The sequence below is a fragment of the Notechis scutatus genome, chromosome 2, assembly GCF_049901735.1.
Source record: "Notechis scutatus isolate UNSWTSFEM ecotype Mainland chromosome 2, rNotScu1.2, whole genome shotgun sequence".
Taxonomy (NCBI): Eukaryota; Metazoa; Chordata; class Lepidosauria; order Squamata; family Elapidae; genus Notechis; species Notechis scutatus.
In genome coordinates, this window is record NC_142010.1 from 141,649,165 (window position 1) to 141,670,269 (window position 21,105).

Consider the following 21,105-nt stretch of genomic DNA (forward strand, 5'->3'; position numbering starts at 1 on the left):
ACCCACCCCCTTTACTTTTTAGCAGTTATGCCACTGAATATTGGGGATGCCCCAGAGAAAGTGCTTATTTAATTTGAAACATCCTTATCTTTTGGGCAGCATCCTTAGAGCTCTTTTTCTTCTTTGTCTTTCACAGTTTTGTTTTGGATTTCGAGCTCTTTATCATTGGCTTTCGACAGCTGCCCGCAGCACTCTTTGCCTGGCTCTGCATGTTCCTCTACACGTTATCTGTGCCCTACCAGGCCCTACAAATATGGTCAGGCTGCTTGAAGATGACCAGGTTCCCCAATCTCTTGACGGTCACCTTGGTGGTGATGCTGCTACTCTGCCACGCTGCAGTGCTGGGCTTCTTCCCCATCTATATTATTGTCTACTCTAATTTGGGAATTGCCTCCCGTATAATTGTCCTCTTTGAGCAGGTATGGCACTTTGAGCAGCACAAAGAAAGTGGGTCCACGGGAAAGGAGTTCTTAAGCAGAAATGGGGGTTGCTAATGTTGAATTTTGAAGCAGAGGTGGGATTCAAATTTCTTAACAACCGGTTCTGTAGGTGTGGCCTAATTTGTGGGTGTGGCTTTGTGGTCATGAGACTGGGTGGGTGTGGCTTGCTGACTGGGCATCATTTGGTGGTCATATGACTGGCTGAGTGTGGCTGGGGGGGGTCATGTAACTAGCTGGGCATGGCTTGATGGTCATGTGACTGGCTAGGTGTGGCTAGCTGGCCATATGATGGGTAGGCGTGGTTAGTTGGCCATGTGACTTGCAAACCAAATATAAGTCATCCTCGCTTAATGGCCAGTTGCTTAGCAAATGTTCTAATTTTTGACTAACGTCCCCAGAGCTACTTGACCTGTTTTTGGTGTTATGACAGCCATGCACACACACACACACACACACACACACACACACACACACACTTATGATCAGTTACAACATCCCACACAGTCTTGCAACTGAGGTTTTCTGTTTTTTGCCAGTTTCCAACAATTTCTTCTGGTTTCCGGTTAAAAATGTCCATTGGGGAAAATGGACTTGTTTAACAACCACAGTGTTTGCTTAATGACCACAAAGTTCACTTAATGACCATGGTGTTTGCCTAACCTGGGATCTGCAACCTTAAACACTCAAAGAGTCATTTTTCTATTTTCTTTTAAACAGGTATCTCCCTCTGTCTCTCTTTCTTTCTCCCTCTTTCTCATCTCTTTTTCTTTCTCCCTTTTTCTTTCTTTCTCTCATCTCCTGTCTCTCTCTCTCTCTTTCCCTCCCTCCATCTGTGTGTGTGTGTGTGTGTGTGTGTCTTCTCTCTCTCTGTCTTGTTTCTCTTTTCCATCCTTCCTCTCTTTCTTTCTCTCTATCTGTGTCTCTTGTCTCTCTTTCCCTCCCTGTATCTCTTGTCTCTTTCCCCCTCTATTTCTCTTTCTGTGTGTGTGTGTGTGTTGTCTCTCTCTTCCCCCTTTCTTTCTTTCTTTCTTTCTGTCTCTCTCTTTCCCTCCCTCCCTCCGTCTCCCTCTCTCTCTGTCCGTCCCTGGGGCGGGGGGGGGGGAGGGGGGAGAATATAAGTCACTTTTTTTCAGTGCTGTTGTCACTTTAAATGGAGGCTAAACAAATAGTTGTAAGTCAAAGATTATCTGTATCTACGCTTTAACCTTCCAATTAGCATCTAACTAGATGTCAGCTGCATCTCTGCACCAGGCACATAGAATAATTTCCTTATTCCCAAAATGCGGGAAAATAACCCAGGATCACAAGAAGTTGTACTTCTGAGTGTTTTTCAAGCTTAGCAACTTTAAGACATGCGGACTTCAATTCCCAGAATTCCCCAGGCAGCATGAGACCTGATCATTTGATTACTCCCAAGTCAGTAACATGAAAGAATTACCAACTTTAAAGATACTGAGCATTGTATCTCTGTATGAATTGATTTAATAATATCCCATACTTACCACGCTCATGTCTCTGCTTGGACAGAACCATCAAGGCACTTCTACTGGATTGCCCCTTGTACCAAGGCTCTGATTTAATATTGCCTCCTCCTAACTAAATGCATGGATTGACCCCAAATGGATGTTACCTATTTTCTACTGGTGGATTAATCTATTAAATGTAATATAAACTGCCCCTTCATCACAAGGACACTGCTTTAAAGATATTAAAGTTCCCCCGCCCCACAAGGGATACTTGCTCCAGGCTACTTTAAAATGCTTTTTTTTTTAAACAAATTTTATTAATTTTACAGACAAACAAAGCATCATTAAACATTAAAGACATTGAACCTCTTTCCATTATAAATTTTACAAGGCAAATAAAACATTGTTTTATACAATACAATTCTAGTATATCCCATTTCCACTTAAATATTTTTTTAACAAATTTCTCATTATTTCTCTTTACTCTTATTCAATTACATTTCTTCTATATTTATCCATTTTATACTCATCATATTCATATTTCACTCTGCCTTGTTTACAAATATTCCTCTCGCTTTCTCCCAAGGTTTTAAATCTCAATCAGACATAGACACACAAAACACAAAAACATAAAACTTCTTTTTAAAAAGTAGCTTGGCCCCGGATTACCTCTCTTTGTATGGACTTCAATTAAATTCATGTTCAGCTTATATGCCATTACCTATCTTATTACCCTTCTATATCTTTATTATAACTTCTCCCCGCTTTCCATTCTTCTTAATTCTATTTTATTTATTTCATCTTAATTTAAATCATTATATTTATATCTTTTGTCCATTTTTTTCAATTATCCATTTATCTCATTCATATTAAAAAAAATAAATTCTCCTGAAATCACCAATCGAAGTATGATGCCTTTCTATCGCTCCCCACATTAACATTTAAGGTAACACCTAATTCCCTATCCAATTCTGCTTAGTACATTCTACTTACTAAAATAGTAAATCCATAAAGTAATTAAATATATAATTAAACATTAAATCTCATAGCATTCCAATTATCTATTTCAAAAACAAATACCATAATAATAAGTTCATACAAACATCCACACAATAGTCAATTAAACTCTATACTTAAACTAAATGTTTTAGACATTCCTTTTAATATTTTATTAAATCTTAAAATCTGTCATTATTAAACCTTTAATATTTTAATCTTTACTTAAGCCTTATGAAATTCTAATTTTCTGATTTTCATACAAATACTACAATACTATCATGTACCTTGCAGAAACATTTTAAAACAAAGTTGTGCATTACCCATTATCCATAAAAAAAGATTTCTTCTCCACACCTTATTTCATGCCTTTTTGGCTTTTTTCACCCTTCTTCCTTTCTATCTTATCCTATCTGGTCTTTTTGCCCCCCTTCGCTCCCCCCCTCTGTTGCATTTCTCTTTTCTTTTGCTTTCTAGCAGTATATTGAATTTGCATCTTATTTTTCTCTTTCTTGGATGTTTTTTTTATAAATCTTATGTCTTTTTCCTTCCTCTCTTTTTCCCTCCTTTCTTAATCAGCTTTGTAAATTTTGTAGACTCATTAAAGATGGCTTCTTCTTCTTCTTCTTCTTCTTCTTCTGTATCCTCCATTAATTGCTGCGTTTGTTGATAAGTAGCAAGCACCATTTCTAAAAAGCAAAAAATTTCTCTCACACCGTCTTTACCTTCTTTTTTTATTCTACCATAGTCCTCTCTCAGTTCATTAAATAATATTCATTAATAAAGTCATTATAAACCTTTTTTTCTTCTTTTTTCTCTTCTTCTTCTTTTTAAAACAACCAAGATAATTCAAAACTTAAAACAATTCCCCAAAATCCCAAAGTCCTCAAACAATCCAAACAGAACACAAAGTTCTTCACACTTTTTCTTCCTGGGGTAATATCAGTTGGCAAGGGAAAAAAACCCAATCTGTATTTTAAAGTCTTATTGCAATTAACTTCCAATCTCAAAATCTTCCAGGCATCTCCTCCAGCAGAATCTTAATGAAAATTTTCTTTTTGTCCTCTCCCTTCCCACTTATAACAAAAAGCTTTGAGTTTTTACCTTCTATAAAATAGCAGGATTTTCAATATCCATTTGTTAAATCCATGTGGAAGGAGAGTAAACTTTCTCTTAAAACACTTTCACTTGCCGCTTGTAAATCTCTTCTGGAAACAAAGTATCTTTCAAAAAAATCCGAATTTTTAGGATATTACTTGTATTACTTGTATCTTATAGTCCAGTTCAGCCAAGAAACTTTCGCTTCAGCACTTTCTCCTTCTTCCTCCAGCACGATCTTGTCCAGCTGTCAGCTTCTTTGTGGCGGCCATTACAGACCGCCGCTCCACCGCCTTGAGAAAGAGGGTTAAGCCGGGTGGGGAAGGGGTCTGCGAAGACCCCAACCCCCTGTCTGGATCCCTCCTATCTTGGGCTGCCTCTTCATGGCAGCCCTAGCCTCCAGATTGATGGATCGGAGGCATCAAAGCGGCTAGCGCGGCAGGGATCGTGCAGGATCGCAAATCCCTGCCACTCGCGAAGCCGACAAACCGGAAGTCCTACTTTACAATTCTTTAAAGCCCGGTTCAGTTATAGCAATGCTTCCTGGAACTTCTCCTTGTAGCACTGAGCTCCTTGGTTTTTATTTTAAAATCCAGCTGGAGAAGCAGCTCCTCAGTACTACAAGAAGTGCCGGGAAGCCGACTTCCGGTTTGTCGGCTTCGGCAGTGGCAGGGATTCGCGATACTGCGCGATCCCTGCGGCGCTAGCCGTCTTGGTGCCTCCGATCCGGATGGGTCTGGAGGCTAAGGCTGCCCCGTAGAGGCAGCCGAAGATAGGAGGGATCCGGACAGGGGGTTGGGGTTTTCGAGACCCCTTCCCCACCCGGCTTAACCCTCTTTTCTCAGGCAGTGGAGTGGCGGTCAGCAATGGCCGCCACAAAGAAGCTGACAGCTGGATAAGATTGTGCTGGAGGAAGAAGGAGAAAGTTCTGAAGCGAAAGTTTTTTGGCTGAACTGGACTATAAGATACAATTAATATCCTGAAAATCCTGATTTTTGGAAAGATACTTTGTTTCCAGAAGAGATTTACAAGCTGCGAGTGAAAGTGCTTAAAGAGAAAGTTTACTCTCCTTCCACATGGATTTAACAAATGGATATTGAAAATCCTGCTATTTTATAGAAGGTAAAAATTTAAAGCTTTCTGTTATAAGTGGGAAGGAGAGGACAAAAGGAAAATTTATATTAAGATTTTGTTGGAGGAGATGCCTGGAAGATTTTGAGATTGGAAGTTAATTGCAATAAGACTTTAAAATACAGATTGGGGTTTTTTCCCCTTTTCAATTGATATTACCCCAGGAAGAAAAAGTGTGAAGGGAAGAACTTTGTGCTCTGTTTGGACTGTTTGATGACTTTGGGACTTTGGGAATTGTTTTAAGCCTTGAATTATCTTGGTTGTTTTAAGAAGAAAAAGAAGGGAAAAAAAGAAGGGGAAAAAAAGGTTTATAATGACTTTATCTGTTGATGAACTGAGAGAGGAATATGGCAAAATAAAGAAAGAAGGAAAAGACAGTGTGAAAGAAATTTTTCGCTTTTTAGAAATGGCGCTTGCTACTTATCAGAAAACACAACAATTGATGGAGGAGGAGGAGGAGGAGGAGGAAGAAGAGGAAGAAGAGGAGGAGGAGGAGGAGGAGGAAGAAGAGGAAGGAAGAGGAGGAGGAGGAGGAGGAGGAGGAGGAGGAGGAGGAGGAGGAGGAGGAGGAGAGAAGAAGAAGAAGAAGAAGAAGAAGAAGAAGAAGAAGAAGAAGAAGAAGAAGAAGAAGAAGAAGAAGAAGAAGAAGAAGAAGAAGAAGAAGAAGAAGAAAACCATCTTTAATGAATCTACAAAGTTGATTAAGAAAGGAAGGAGAAAGAGAGGAAGGAAAAAGGACACAAGACTTAAAAAAACATCCAAGAAAGTGAAAAATAAGATGCAAAATCAATACAACGTTAAAAAGCAAAAGAAAAGAGAAATACAACAGAGAGGGGAAGTTAAGGGGGGTAAAAAGACCAGATGGGATAAGATAGGGAGGAAGAAGGGGGGGAAAAGCCATAAAGGTATGAAACAAGATGTGCAAAAGAATTTTTTTTTTTTAGGGATAAAGGGTAATATAATTTTGTTTTAGGATTCTGCAAGGTACATAAGATAGTATTGTAGTATTTGTATTAGAAATAGAAAATTAGAATCTTATAAGACTTGAGTAAAGATTAAAACATTAAAGGTTTAATAACTTAATAAAATATTAAAAGGAATGTTTAAAATATTTAGTTTAAGTATAGAGTTCAATTGACTATTGTGTGGATGTTAGTATGAATATATTATTGTAGTATTTTGTTTTTGAGATAGATAATTGGAATGTTATGAGATTTAATCTTTAATTATATATTTAATTACTTTGTGGATTTATTATTTTCTTTCTCTAAGTAGTATGTACTAAGCAGAATCAGATAGGGAACTAGGTGTTAACTTAAATGTTAATTTAGGGGTGCGATGGAAAGGCATCATACTTCAATTAGTGATTTCAGGAGAAATCTTTTTTTTTTCTTACTATAGGAAATGAGATAAATAGATAATTGGAAAAGAATGGACAAAAGATACAAGTATAATGATTCAAACTAAGATGTAATAAATAAAATAGAATTAAGAAGAGTGGAAAGCGGGGAGAAGTTATAATGAAGATATAGAATGGTAAACAAGATAGGTAATGGCATATAAGATGAATATGAATTTAATTGAAGTCCATACAAAGAGAGGTAATCCGGGGCCAAGCTACTTTTTTGAAAAAGAAGTTTTATTTTTTGTGTTTTATGTGTGTATGTTCATTTGAGATTTCATAAAACCTTGGAGGAAAGCGAGAGGAGAATAATTGCAAACAAGACAGAGGGAAATATGAATAGGATGACTAAGTGCAAAGAGAAGTAATGAGAAATTTGCTAAAAGATATTTAAGTGAAAATGGGATATATTAGAATTGTATTGTATAAAACAATGTTTTATCTGCCTTGTAAAAATTTATAATGGAAAGAGGTTTAATGATGTTTTGTTTGTCTTTAAAAATTAATAAAATTTGTTTCAAAAAAAAAAAAAAAGAAGTGCCGGGAAGCCAATGAATTAGTCAATTAAATAATACTTTTAAACTACTTTCTCTCCCAGCAATCTGGGCTGAAGCAGAATTAAACCATATCTGTTCCTTTGTTTTCTGAATGGATTTTATAGGAAGGCGGCTTAATTTCACACGCGCACACACACCAGCCACTTCCCACTCGATCTACTTCATTTAGGAAGCATGGAGGACGTCATCAGCAACAGCAAAACCCAATATCTTCCGAATGGGATAGGCACAGGAGGGGGTAGGAGAGAACGGGATTCTTGCTCCAGGCTTAAAGCCTGGCAGCTCCAGCAACGTATCTTCAGCCTCATCAGAGGCAAGTGGCTGGGAGGGGAAGGGGCGGGGCCAGGCAGGGGCATGATTTGCCAGTTCTCCAAACTGGGCAGGATCATAATGGGCGTTGGTGCTTACCTGATACGCCCTTTCTCGTCGAGCTGCGTAGAGCATCCAGAGTGGGAGGTGCTCCAGTCTCTGCACTCACAGGCTGAGCTTTAATTGAGGAATGCTCCTCCCCGTCCATGTGACTCCCTCGTAGCGTTCCCCAGTTTTACAAAGACGAGAAGACAAACAACTATCATCTCATCCTAACTATTGTAACAAACATTAACTCCTTGACTCATTGATTCATTGGCCAAAACAGGATTCCCCACCAGACGGCTAAATTAGGGTGGGGCTGGATACTCTACGCAGCTCGACGAGAAAGGGCGTATCAGGTAAGCACCAACGCCCATTCTCCATTGAGCTGCTTCGAGCATCCAGAGTGGAACATACCAAAGCATGGCTTGTCCTATGGGAGGGACTCCATCTGGGCCAGAATCTCCTCTGGTTCTCGGACAACTTGTTGTAGGACTCATCTGCCAAAGGACACTTCTGCTGAAGCAAACACATCGATCTTGTAATGACGAATGAAAGGTGACAGGAACAACCAGGTGGCCACTCGACAGATGTCATTTATCGATGCCTGAGTAGCCCAAGCTGCTGAAGTAGCCGCACTCCTTGTGGAATGTGCAGTTATTCTGCTGGGAACAGGAAGTGCTTGAACCAAGTAGGCCTTGGAGATTGTTGCTCTGATCCAACGGCCTATAGTTGACGGGGATACTTTGAAACCCAGCGTCTTAGGTTGAAATGACAGGAATAATGATTCCGACCTCCTAAAAGGTTGATATAAATACGTAGCGCACGCCTGACATCGAGAGTATGCCACTGCCTTTCCCTCTCTCAAGAGGGTCTGGGGCAAAAGTTAGGAAGAATGAGTTCCTGGGATCTGTGAAAGGCTGAGTTAACCTTGGGCAGGAAGGAAGGGTCTGGTTGCAGGACCACCCGATCAGCGTGAAAAACGCAGAGGTCCTTTCTGACGGACAGAGCTGCGATCTCAGATATCTGACGAGCGGATGTGACTGCCACAAGAAACACTACCTTGAATGTTAGGAATTGAAGTGATGTCTCCCTTATGGGTTCGAAGGGAGGTTTAGTAAGTGACAAAAGGACCTTATTAAGATCCCAGGTTGGGTATGGGTGTACCGCTGGAGGATGCAAATTGGTGGCTCCTCTAAGGAATGCCCGGATACGAGGATGGTGTGAAAGCGAGCCAATATTGCCACAGGAGATGACGGTTGATAAGGCTGCAACCTGTCGTCTCAAGGTATTAGGGGCTAGCCCTTTATCTAGTCCCTCTTGCATGAAGGCTAATATTTGCGCAATAGATGGAGAGAGCGGATCAATATGCGATTTGTGACACCATCTACAAAAAGCGCTCCATGTGGCATTATATATACGGGTGGTTGAGGGCCGTCTTGCTGCCAGAATGGTATCGATGACCTGGTTGGCAAACCCTTCTTTCCTTAAACGGTCCCGCTCAACCTCCAGATGGCTAGCTGAAGCCACTGCGGGTTCGGATGCAGGAGAGGTCCCTGGGATAACGAGACTCTGTCTGGTGGGATCCTCCAGGGAAGGGCCACTGACAGGTTGCGCAGGTCCGCAAACCATGGCCTCCTGGGCCAGTATGGGGTGACCAGGAGGAGTTCCGCCCTCTCGTGAATCAGCTTTTGGATCACTCTGGGGATCAACGGTAGTGGGGGAAATGCGTATAGAAGCCCTGTGGGCCAGGGACAACGTAGGGCATTGTGGTTCTCTGCCCCCTGAGCGGGGTACCTCGAGAAGAACCTCGGGAGTTGGGCGTTGAGCGGAGATGCGAATAGATCCACTAGTGATTGGCCGAAGATTGCTGAGGCTTCCCTGAACAGGGAGGGGTGCAGGCACCATTCTGACTGGTCTACAGTGGCCCTGCTCAACCAGTCTGCCTGAATGTTTGAGGCCCCCGAGATGTGATCTGCCCTGATGGATAAGAGGTTGGTCTCCGCCCAGCGACAGAGACGCTCGGCCTCCCGCATGAGCCGAATGGAATGTGTGCCCCCCTGCCTGTTGATGTGCACCTTGGCTGTGATGTTGTCTGTCAGAATGAGGACGTGACGTCCGTGTACCTGGGGAAGGAAGCTGTGTAGGGCCAGGTATACAGCGTGAAGCCCCAGCCAATTTATGCTGCACCGTTGCTCGGCTGCTGCCCATGTGCCCTGAGCTGAGAGCGAGTGGAGATGAGCGCCCCATCCGGATAGGCTGGCGTCTGTGGTGAGGGTGACCCTTTGGGGCTCCTTGAAGCAATGCCCTTTGTTGATGGCAGGTCTGGTCCACCAGAGAAGGGATGCGAGAACCCTTGGAGGTACCTTCACCATGGTCTTTGAGTTGCTTCTTCCTGATCGCTGATATGGAAGCAGGAACCACTGAAGGGATCTGGTATGTAAACGGGCCCAGGGAACAATGGAAATGCATGAAACCAATTTGCCAAGCAATTTTGACAAGTCCAGTAATGCCACCTTTTTTGCTCGCCTGATCTCCCTGACCGATTTCTGGATGCTGAGAAATCTTTTGGGAGATAGGAAGACCCTTCCTTTAACCAAATCAATCACTGTCCCCAGGTGTGCTATTCGGGTGGATGGAGATAGCTGGCTCTTTTCCCAATTAACGAGAAAGCCATGTGCCTGGAGAGCAACGAGGGTGGTTCTGGTGTCCCTTTCTGCTTGGCGTTTGGAAGGGGACAGGATAAGGATGTCATCCAGATAACAGTGAATACGGATGGGGAAATGTCTAAGGTGAGCCGCCAGGGCTGCGAGAACCTTGGTAAAGGTCCTCGGGGCCGAGGCCAAACCAAAGGGAAGGGCCACATACTGAAAGTGTTGACTGTTGTAGCAAAACCGCAGAAATTTGAAATAGGAGGGTCGAATAGCGATGTGTAGGTATGCCTCTGAGACGTCAATGGAAGTGAGCCAGTCTCCCTTCCTGGTACCCTGAAGAATAGACTGTAGCATGTGCATCTTAAATTTATGCCGGATAATGTATCGGTTAAGCCTTATATGGGCCTCCACCCTCCAGAGTGTTTGGGAACGATGAAGAGGTGAGAGTAAAACCCTCTTCCCTGTTGCGAGGGTGGGACAGGCTGTATCGCCTTGATTTCAATGAGATGTTTGATAGCGGCCTCTATTAGATCACGTTTGACGCGATCTTTGGAAAGAGGGGAGACCATGAAATGCTCGGGGGGGGGACTGAAATTCAAGGGAGAGGCCGAATCTGATGGTGTCCCTAACCCAGGCATCAGATGTAGAGGATTCCCATTGGTCAGCAAAATGTTTGAGGCGTCCACCAATGGGATGGGGGGTGAGGGACTTATCTTGGGCACCGGAAAGGTTTACTACCTGCGCCCCGAAAGGGTCTCTTGTAGTTGGCACCCCTTCTGTTCCTATCACCGGGGTCGGTTCGATCCTGGGGTGGGACCGACCGAAAGGGCGGGGCTCTCTGAAACCTGGGAGGGAAATGTGTCTGATAGGAGGTCTGAAAGGATCCCCTCCGAAAGGGCTGGGATACTCTGCCTTCAGATCTGCGAAAAAGAGACAGAAGAAATTTTTTCTTATTTCGCTTTCCATTAATAAAGGGTCAAGGGCCGGACCAAAGAGTTTGCCGACCGAGATGGGAGCAGAAGCCAATTTTACTTTGTTTTTGACGTCTGCTTGCCAATGTTTGAGCCAGAGCAGACGCCGGGCTGTAACCTGGGATGAGATAGCCCTGGTGGAAAATTTAACGGCATGGAAGGTAGCGTCACCCAAGAATTCTGCTGCTGCCGTAAGCTTGGCAATGTCCTGGTCTGCCCTGGTATTGGATGGGGGGACATGCTGCTTTAATTGACGGAGCCATCTAATGGAGGATCGTGTAAAAAAGGATGCAGCGGTGGCTGCTCGAATGGCCCAAGCATTAGATTGATGCGCCCGGCGTAACGCCATTTCGGCCCGTTTGTCCTTTGGTTTTAGGGCTTCAAAAGCGTCGCTTGGGGTAGAGGATGACGCTAACCCCACAATGGGCTCGTCAACCTCGGGAGTCTCTAACAGGGTGGAAAACTCCGCATCGAGGTGGGATGGCGCCCCTGTTGAAGCCAATTGTTTCGCTACCAGGTCAGAAAAAATGGGTGGAGTAGGAATCACTTCGGCCTCCACGACCAGTTGTCTGAAGATGGAATCCTCTGGGTCACCAGAGGTTGCTGGGGAAGTATCAGAGGGTGACTGTGACACCAGTCCAGAAATATTTTTTGCCTTAAACAATGACTTGAACAGGAGGGGTTTGAACAAGCCTACGAAGGCGGGCTGGTCAGGGGTAATACCCTCGTCCTCCGACATTTCTCCTTCCATTGGTTCCACCTCTGAAAGGGGTTCAGAGTAATGTACGGACCCCATATCAAATTCTTCCTCTTCCCTAAAGTGTTCTAGACCTGTTTCCTCTTCCTCCTCCTCCTCCCTTTCTGGAAAGGGGATATCCCCCTGTGGAAGTACCTGACCCTGGTGAGGTTCCGGTCTGGGGAGAGATCTGCCAGAAACGGATTCGATATCAGGAACCATCGTTGGTAAACCTGGCCTGGTCATCTGCTGGAGACCTTCCGCAATTCCTTGGCGGATAGCCAGCTGCATCCATTCTCTTATCTTGTCTGGGACCAGGTCTGCAGATGGTTCGTCTTGTCGTAGGCCAGCAGCTGTCAGAGTAAAGGTAGCCTCGGGTGTCTAGGTGGCTGGTGTGACAGCGGTTTGAAGGCTCTGAGCGGGTGAGCTGTGCCTGGGGGAAGAAAAATGGTCTGGAGGAGCGGGGGGGTTGAGTTGAGGTAGATGGTACCGAACCTGAGCCCCTTGAACATTTATCAAATTCCTTCTCTAGTGCCCTGTGGCGTCTTAACGCATCTCTCTGAGAGGCCTTGGATGTTTCCTTGGCCTGCCTGCGCAAATGGTGCGTCTTTGATTTGGCCTTCAAGGAAGGTCCTCTGGGGTTGTCCTCTGCCATAATAAAAAGCAAAAGTAAGGTATGATAATAATCAAATGAGGCGGTTGGCTCGCCTAGGAGTTTGACCTACAACAAGGCCGGATGCCCTACAGTTGTTCCACGTCCCCCTTTTGGAAAAAAATTTATTCTTTATTATTATCATTACTATTATTATTATTGATAATATCTATATATCTATATATATTTATTTATTTCTTTATTTATTTTTTAAATAATAATAAAAAATTGGAATATTAATAAACAAGGGCTAGAGTACCGGAGTACTATAGTAATTATTTCCAATTGAACAAAAAGCACTTAAGAAATTAAAGAAAAAATGGTCAGATCAGCCAATAAGCCAAATGAATGCTGAGGCCAAAAGGAAAAACAAGATGGGCCTCCTGCAGTTGCCTCCCAGCCAAAATGGGTGGTACTAGTGCTGCCTCTTACTTCGCCACTGAGCAGGCTGCGGGATAGCCAACAGATCTCAGAAATAGGCAATAGGACTGGGAGCCACAATGCCTAAACGAATAACCGGCTCTAAACAGGCCTGCCGGTCCTGCTTTGGGCCCCTGAAAACTCACCACAGTGAAATAAATATAAAACAAAATGGCAGCCGGCCACGAGGCGGCGCCCAAAATGGCGGCCGTTAGCCAGCACGAGAGCTCAGGACAGAATTAGCCTCCCCAAGAGAAATCCAGCCAACAAGAGATGAATCGAGGGGTAGGTAGGAGAGATTGGCTCTCCTTCGCAATAAAGGGTTCGTGGGGGGAAGAAACAACGAGCGCGATAAGTTTCGCAATACACAAGCCGCTGATTGCAATCAGAAGCGGCTTCAAACAAACGGCAGGGAGAAACAAAGACGTTAGAGGAGGGTGGAGGGGGGGTGCGAAGGTGCTTATTCCCCCGTTCCTACCCCCTTGAGGGGCGAAAAAACGCTCCTCTCTTTTGAGGTTAAGCAGACCAGTTGTGCAGGGGCCAAGAAATAAAAGGAAAGATTAAACCTGAAATTAAAGTCTTAAATCCTGAATCGGCCAAGGAGCTTTGAGAGAAACTGCCTGTCTCTTGCGAGGCTGAGCTAAAACTGGGGAATGCTACGAGGGAGTCACATGGACGGGGAGGAGTGTTCCTCAATTAAAGCTCAGCCTGTGAGTGCAGAGACTGGAGCACCTCCCACTCTGGATGCTCGAAGCAGCTCTATGGAGAACATCCAGTTCTATAGAACCAGTGGGAACCGGTAGAATCCCACCCCTGCTTTGAAGTGAGGTTGGATTTGTGAAGGAATTCTGGTTGTTCCAGGACATCTCAGCATGGAAAATATAGACAGCAGCAAGCACTAGGAAGGCCTCCTGTAATATAAAAGTATACTTCCATACACAGGCCATTCATTTGCCACTGCACAGAGAAGACATGCCAACCTCATTCCAGGTTTAAGGGCAGCTTTCTCCTATCTGGTGTTCTCTGAATGGTCTGGAAAAACCCCAAATAGAGTCATTAAGGGTAGGCCAGGTTAAAGACATATACTTCAGTACACATTGCCCTGAACAAGATATACAGTACGCTTAGCAGCCATCTTCATGTATATGTCATGTATAAATGCTTACCGTGGCACTTGCCATGGCCTCAATTATATGTTCTTCTTGCAAGCTGGAAGACAAGCAGATTTCATACAAGCAAGAGGTTGAGAAGAAAGATCAGCAGGCAGTATAGCTGACAGTTAGCCAAGTAAGTATGCAGGGGTCATTTCTGTCTGAGAAGTCTAGACAGACAGTGTCTGGAGCACCATGGGATCCGCCATGGGGAGCATTGGAGACCTCTTAGATGACCCCATCCTGCTTAACTAATGGGTGTAATTCCTTTCTTTGAAGGATGGTACCAAAGGCCAGGTAGGTGGCATAGCAGAATACTAAAGTCCTCTTCAAGAATATCTACAACATGATTCAACCTCACACTGTTTCCTTGCTTTCTGGCATAGATCCGGTTCCTGATGAAAAGCTATTCATTTCTGAGAGAATCGATGCCTCCTCTTCTCCATGCCAGGGACCAAGTTGGTGAGTTTGACTTGGAGGAACTTAATGGTGATTATGATGGCTGTAAGTCGCCCACATAGTCACCAAACTGATTTTCCACCAATTGCAGCACCTAGTGGTAGCATAAGATAGTCATCCAACTACTGGCATGCTAATTGCTATCATACACCGATGGAACTATTGGATTAGACTTTCCATTTGCCTGTTAGTGATTGCGTAGATGTTGTAAGTAGAATTTAAGTATAGCAAAATACTAAGTGTGCTGTCCCAGCCAGTCTATGGGAATTGGATAGTTACTTAGGAATTATGAGCTTTCCCCTTAAGGGAATGCATCATGGTAAATGTAGTTAAAGGTATCCTGGGAAATGTAGTTCATGTCACATGGCCACATCTCTAATCCCGATTGGTCACTAATTTGACCCTCGATGGGTTGGGGGAGTTTCCCTCACTTTTGCCTGAACTCTTTAACTCATGGCAGCTTCTTTCTATTGCTACGAGATGGGTTAGGAGATAACCATCTTTTACTACAAGGCAGATATACAAAGGATTGGTCATTAAAGAAGAACTTCATCACAAACGTGAGTTATGAGGATACCTGATGAACCAATAAATGTAATTTGTTATGGACGTCTTGTTGAGTTATCTATCTGCATCTGTACAGCTTCAAATCCACCTCTGTGCAGAAGGTAGAAAAGTAAAAGATGAAGTCCTGAAACCCATCTGTATAAAGATTGTTAATTTGGATTTGTGATAAAGCAAAGTAATATTGAAGCCAGGAGTGAATATGCAATGTTAATCTAAACCTGCATGTATCATCTCTCTCTCTCTCTCTCTCTCTCTCTCTCTCTCTCTCTCTCTCTCTCTCTCTCAGCATCGGAATTTTTTACATGCTGTTTGGATGGTGGGAGAGATTGGAATTCCCCCACATGCTACAAACAAAGAGAACCAGTAACCCACCCACCCCCCTCTTCTTTGCTCAATTTGTTGTCCTGCTATCTCAGACTCCATTTGCATAACAAGGAGAGTCAGATATTTCCCAGCTCTCAAAGGAAAACCAAACCTCTGTCTTTAAACCTTCTACAAATGCAGTGAGAGACTCTGAGAAATCATGCCTGTATGTTTGTTGGTAAAACAAAGCTGATCTTCCTCTGCTTCTCTGGCAAAGCAATAAAGAGGCCACAGTTATGAAAATTCCTCCAGCCAGAGCCATCTCCACAGCAATGGGCACATTCCTTCCCCCTGAAGAGAGGCACCTAATCTAGCAATGATTTAAACAGTCAGCATTTGTCTTTTGCTATCCTTTTGTTATTAACGGATTTTTCCTTTAACAAATTAGTAGCGATCTAAAGCAACCACGATGCAGCATCGTATTCACCTTTCCTTCCAGCATTTTCAATTGCCATTCAACTGCTAGACTCTACCACCATCTTATATGATTTTTTTTTTACAAAGTCTCTCAAGATTGATCAGTGTTTATCCATTGATAATCCCTTTTTTGAAACCATTGTGGACAATTTAATCAATTTAATTCAAATGTCCCAAGAGTAACTGCAACCTAACATGGGCGTAGCAACAGCGTCTTCCTGACCCTCTGCTGCCACCTTGTGAAGCAAGCGACAATAATAGGCATATTTCTGCGTTCAGCCCTCTAGTCTTCAGACTTCGCGACGCAACCTCTAGTGCCCCCTTGTGTTGCAAGCTCACAATGCACCCTAGAAGCAGCCATATTGTGTGGTGTGCTAGCATCGCCCAGACTCTGCAATGCCACCTATGTGCTCAAGTATTAAATCCAGCAGCAAAAGGGAATTGCACAGAAATTCACTAAATTTCCCAAAATTCTCCCTTTGACAATTTGAAGCATGGCAACTTCCTCAGCCATGATAGATGTCTCTGATGTACCAGAAGACCCGATTCCTCCACCCACCCTTGTTGTAAACGTGGAGCCTGATTCCCAAAATCCAGTTTTAGATGTCCAACCCTCTGGAGAAGCCGCGATACCTCAGAAGGCCTATGACCTCAGATGGCATAGGAAGCTTACCTCACCCACGGTGACATGCTTCAGAGAGGATTGGGAAAGGCAGTATCTACATCACGCAGATGCATGGATGGAGCTGTTCAAGATTTGTGACACACACAAAAGCAAGTTGCCCCTCGAGAGCCTCTTCCTCATGCAGAAGGAGTTAGAGAAGCACCTCGCATGGTGGAGAGACAGTGAAAATAAGCTTAAATACATACCGTCAAACCTGGAAGACCCAGAGTTCCAGGAACACATTCATTGCTTCGAGTAGGAGAACAAAGAATGCGAAGACAGCATTCGGGAAGGCAGAAACTCCCTCCAGACTGTGATCTTCAATGTGCTTCAAAAGGAGAAGGGGCAAGGGAGAAGTCCACATCCGACATAGGTCTTCAATCACAAGCAGCTTCTTCCCACCATTCTAAGAAAGCCTCCTCCCTCCACCCCAAATCGGCTAGATCGCGGGCAGTTTCCAGTGTCTCATGCCAATTCTCTGCTGCCAGCTCTCACCATCCTTCCAGAGCATCCTCCCATCGTGGCAGTGCATCTAAGGCCTTCAAAGCAGCAAGTTACGCCGAACAGGCTGCAGAAGCTGAAGTAGAAGCTGCAGTAGCAGACGCAGAGCTATGCGCCACAGAGGAGGTAACACGGCAGAAGGCAGCAATAGTGGCTCAACAGGCTGAAATAGCGGCTCAACAGGCTGAAATAGCGGCTCAACAGGCCAAAGCCCAGGCCAGTTAACAGGCTGAAATAGCCAAAGCCCAGGCCAGTCAACAGGCAGAAATAGCCAAAGCCCAGGCCAGTCAACTGGCAGAAATAGCCAAAGCCCAGGCCAGACAACAGGAGGAAATAGCCAAAGCACAGGCCAAATTGGAATTGGCCGAATGGCAAAGAGATGCCACAACAAAGACGGCACGTGCCGCAGCATGGCGGAAGATGGCCGACAACACCTCCTTCCAATTCAAACTCGAAGAGTTGGGAGAAGAGAGCCCAGATACATGGGTCAAGGCCTACGTGAACGAGCAGCACTCGCTACAAAACAAGCAGATGGAACCGCCTCAATTGCCTAGCAGTCTCCCACAACCAAAGAGGCACAGGGATGAATCTCAACCACAGACTCTACACATCAGTTACGCAACTGACGTTGTACGACCTAAAGTACGAGATTCACTTCCCACCAACAGCAAACCTTCCCCAACTGATGTTGTATGTACTAAGGTCCAAGATTCTCTTCCCAATACTAGCATTCCTACTCCAACGTTTCATGCCCTGCCAAGTGAGCAAATTTGCCCACCAGTGCTCACAACGACCTCTCAATGAGTCGACATGCCATCAACGACACCTACCACACTCAATCCACAGGCAGCAGCATTCCTGCCACAACCTCAATAGCAATCCAGCTCCCAGGCACCACAAGGTAACTGCGCCCAGCCTACACATCAGCGTGACGCTCGACCATCGTCCCCAGTATGGGAGAATGACATCCTCCATAAATACTGGGAGGAAGACTACAACCCGTCGTTGACTTACAACCCAAACCCACCCTACGAGAATCCAGGGGGAGAACCCTCTACGTCAATACCTCCCCCCCCAACTCAGCAAATGCTGAAGATTACTGTAGAAACTTGGCTGTACAGAGTGGAAAGCTAAATTTGCATGCCAACGGAGTTCGCAGATTCTCTGATAAGCCAGGCGGTGAGTATCTAATATGGAAGAAACTTTTCCTGCGCCCCATTCAGGCGGCACGCATGAACCCTGCTAAAATAATCGGACACTTGATAGCATGGCTAGGGCCACAGTCTGCCGACATACCTAGGGCACTTTTGGCATCCCACTTAGATGACCCAGCCGCTGCCCTACGGTTATCATGGAAAAGGCTTGATGAACTGTATGGCGCTCCTGAGGACATAGAAGCAACACTCTTGGATAGCCTCAACAGTTTTCCTAAAATTCCTATTGACAAGCCTCGCCGAATCATAGACCTCGCTAACATACTTCTCCAGCTGAGAACGGCACAACGGGATCCCAACTTACCGGCACTTGCCTGTCTCAATCACGTCGACACGCAGAACAAAATTGTTCGAAAACTTCCGCAGGTGCTAATTGAAAAGTGGCTCATTTACTGACACCTTCATGGCCAAGGGTCACCACCGCTTTATACCCTTCACACTTCTTGAAGAATTTGTGTCCCAACAGGCAACGATGTGCAACACACACCGGGCCCGTGGACTTAGAGCTGTTAGTCCTCCTTATGACAGAAGATACAACAGCAACCATATATCGCCCTCAGGCCCTATGCACATTACCAGGGAAAGATCCTTCATGGTTGTCCATCAAACCAAGATCGACTCCTCATCCACATACAGTTGGGGAGAGAACTCATCTGATACAGCACAATTTAGATCTCTGAAAACAAGGATAATACAGTTTTGTCCTATGCACAACACTCATCACTCACTGAACAGCTGCACTGGGTTTGCAGCGAAATCACTGACCCAACGAAAAGAGTTACTAAGGGAGTACCAATACTGCTACAAGTGTTGTGAATCCAAACATCTGTCCAAGTACTGCACAGCCAAGGTGCAATGCGACTTATGCAATAGTGTCCAACACCCGACCACGCTGCATCCAGACACCGAGCCACCATTGCAGATATCTTGTAACCCTCCTTCGGACAAGGAGCCTCAACGTAACACAGAAGCAGACAGGGCTTCTCGGCAGACTGCTAAACCACAACCAAAACCAAGGATGAGTGTCAACTGCACAGCACTGTATGCCAACTCACCGTGCCCTCGTTCATGTCTTCCCATATGTTTAGCCAAAGTGTACCCTGAAGGACGCCCTGAAGATGCTGTGAAAATGTACGTGGGGATAGACACTCAAAGCACCTGCACCCTGGCCAGACCCCGCATTCTTCAACCTCTTTGAGGTGCAACAAGACAAACTTCCCTTCACTGTATCAACGTGCCATGGACCAAGAAGCACGGCGGGGAGGACAGCTACTGGACTCTGCATAGAGTCATTGGATGGAGTTCCTGATTCCCACTACAGCCCGTATTTGAATGCGATGGGATACCGAACGACCGCAGTCAGATCGCAACACCTGAGGTCATAAGTAGCATGCCTCACCTACAGCACCTGGCTCATCACTTTCCCACTCTAGATCCGGAGGCTGAGATCCTACTCTTGCTGGGAAATAATGCCCCGTGCGCCTTTCTCTTCTCTGAGTCAGTCGGCGACCCTGTAGACAGCCCAGTGGCCATCAAATCTCCACTAGGATGGGGGATCATAGGAATTGTCAGTGACGATCGGATGCAGGCTCCAACCCAGGCAAATGCCTTAGCACCATCCATTCCAACTGCCTTCCGACGCCCTTTAACACCATCGAAAACAAGAATGCCATTCCAGCCTAAAAGGCCACCGGCAATCAGTACACTTTCGCTAGGACACCCAAAACGGCCATCAGCAACCACCAGACATCCACTAAGTCGTTCTACATGGGCATATGCCTACGCAACACCCTTTCCAACACCTTCCCGATGCCCTTTGACACCGTGGAAGAGTACTGTTCCAACCCTAAAAGGCTGCCAGAAACAATCACCAGACTTTCACAATTGGTACCAAGAGTACCAGTCAACCCTAAAAGGCCACCGGAAGCGACCAGCAGACTTTCACCTTTGCTGCCAAGAGTACCTGTACACCCTAAAAGGCTGCAAGAGGTGACCAGCAGACTTGTACCGAGAGACTGAACTTGAAGATTGCACCTCAAGCTTTGCACGCTTTGCTTTGTTTGATGCTTTATTAATGTTTACTGTTTTTTCTTAGTTATATAGCTAACTGTTTATCTTAGTTATATAGTTATCTGCTATTCAGTTAGTATTACTGTCTACTGCTTATCTTAGTTTATAGTTAATTTTTTTCTCTTCCTTTAATAGTGGAATTTACAATTCCAGGCGGGGAGTGTGCTGTCCCAGGCAGTCTATGGGAATTGGATAGTTACTTAGGAATTATGAGCTGTCCCCTTAAGGGAATGAATCATGGTAAATATAGTAAAAGGTATCCTGGGAAATGTAGTTCATGTCACATGGCCACATCTCTAATCCCGATTGGTCACTAATTTGACCCTCGATGGGTTGGGGGAGTTTCCCTCACTTTTGCCTGAACTCTTTAACTCATGACAGCTTCTTTCTATCGCTATGAGATGGGTTAGGAGATAACTATCAGATAACTACAAGGCAGATATACAAAGGATTGGTCATTAAAGAACTTCTTCACAAACGTGAGTTATAAGTGTTGTGACTCCGGGTTTGGAATCTGCTCCTTTGGCAGATGGGAGTTCGAGCGAAGAAGATATGGCAGCGAAATATGAGCCGGCATTGATAAGTGACTTGGATGTTAGCCAGGATGAGGAAATGGATTTAACAAGGAGAGATGAACCTGAGTTAGTGGAGATGTCAGGACCTTCGACCTTCTCTAATTCTTCCTCTGAGCAACAGCCGGGAATAACTAACAAGGAAAACATGCGAGAGTTTTCCAGCGAAGAAGAGAACTTTGAGAGATCATGGCTCGACGTAAGAAATAGACGTAGGTTAAGACGTCAAACTCAGTTAGGAAGGAGGCGTCGA

The 21,105-nt window shown here is 44.7% G+C and overlaps 1 long non-coding RNA gene across 2 annotated transcripts; it reads left to right on the plus strand.

Annotated features, from left to right (window-relative positions):
* The first annotated feature begins 362 nt into the window (after window positions 1-362).
* Window positions 363-20,713, plus strand: LOC148132286 (uncharacterized). Of its 2 annotated transcripts, none has more exons than XR_015747805.1 (3): window positions 363-419; window positions 14,412-14,487; window positions 15,338-20,406. It is a non-coding gene; the product is annotated as an uncharacterized LOC148132286 (long non-coding RNA). The 2 variants fall into 2 exon arrangements; XR_015747806.1 differs by lacking the exon at window positions 15,338-20,406 and adding an exon at window positions 20,416-20,713 and having other exon boundaries at window positions 367-419.
* Window positions 20,714-21,105: the final 392 nt, after the last annotated feature.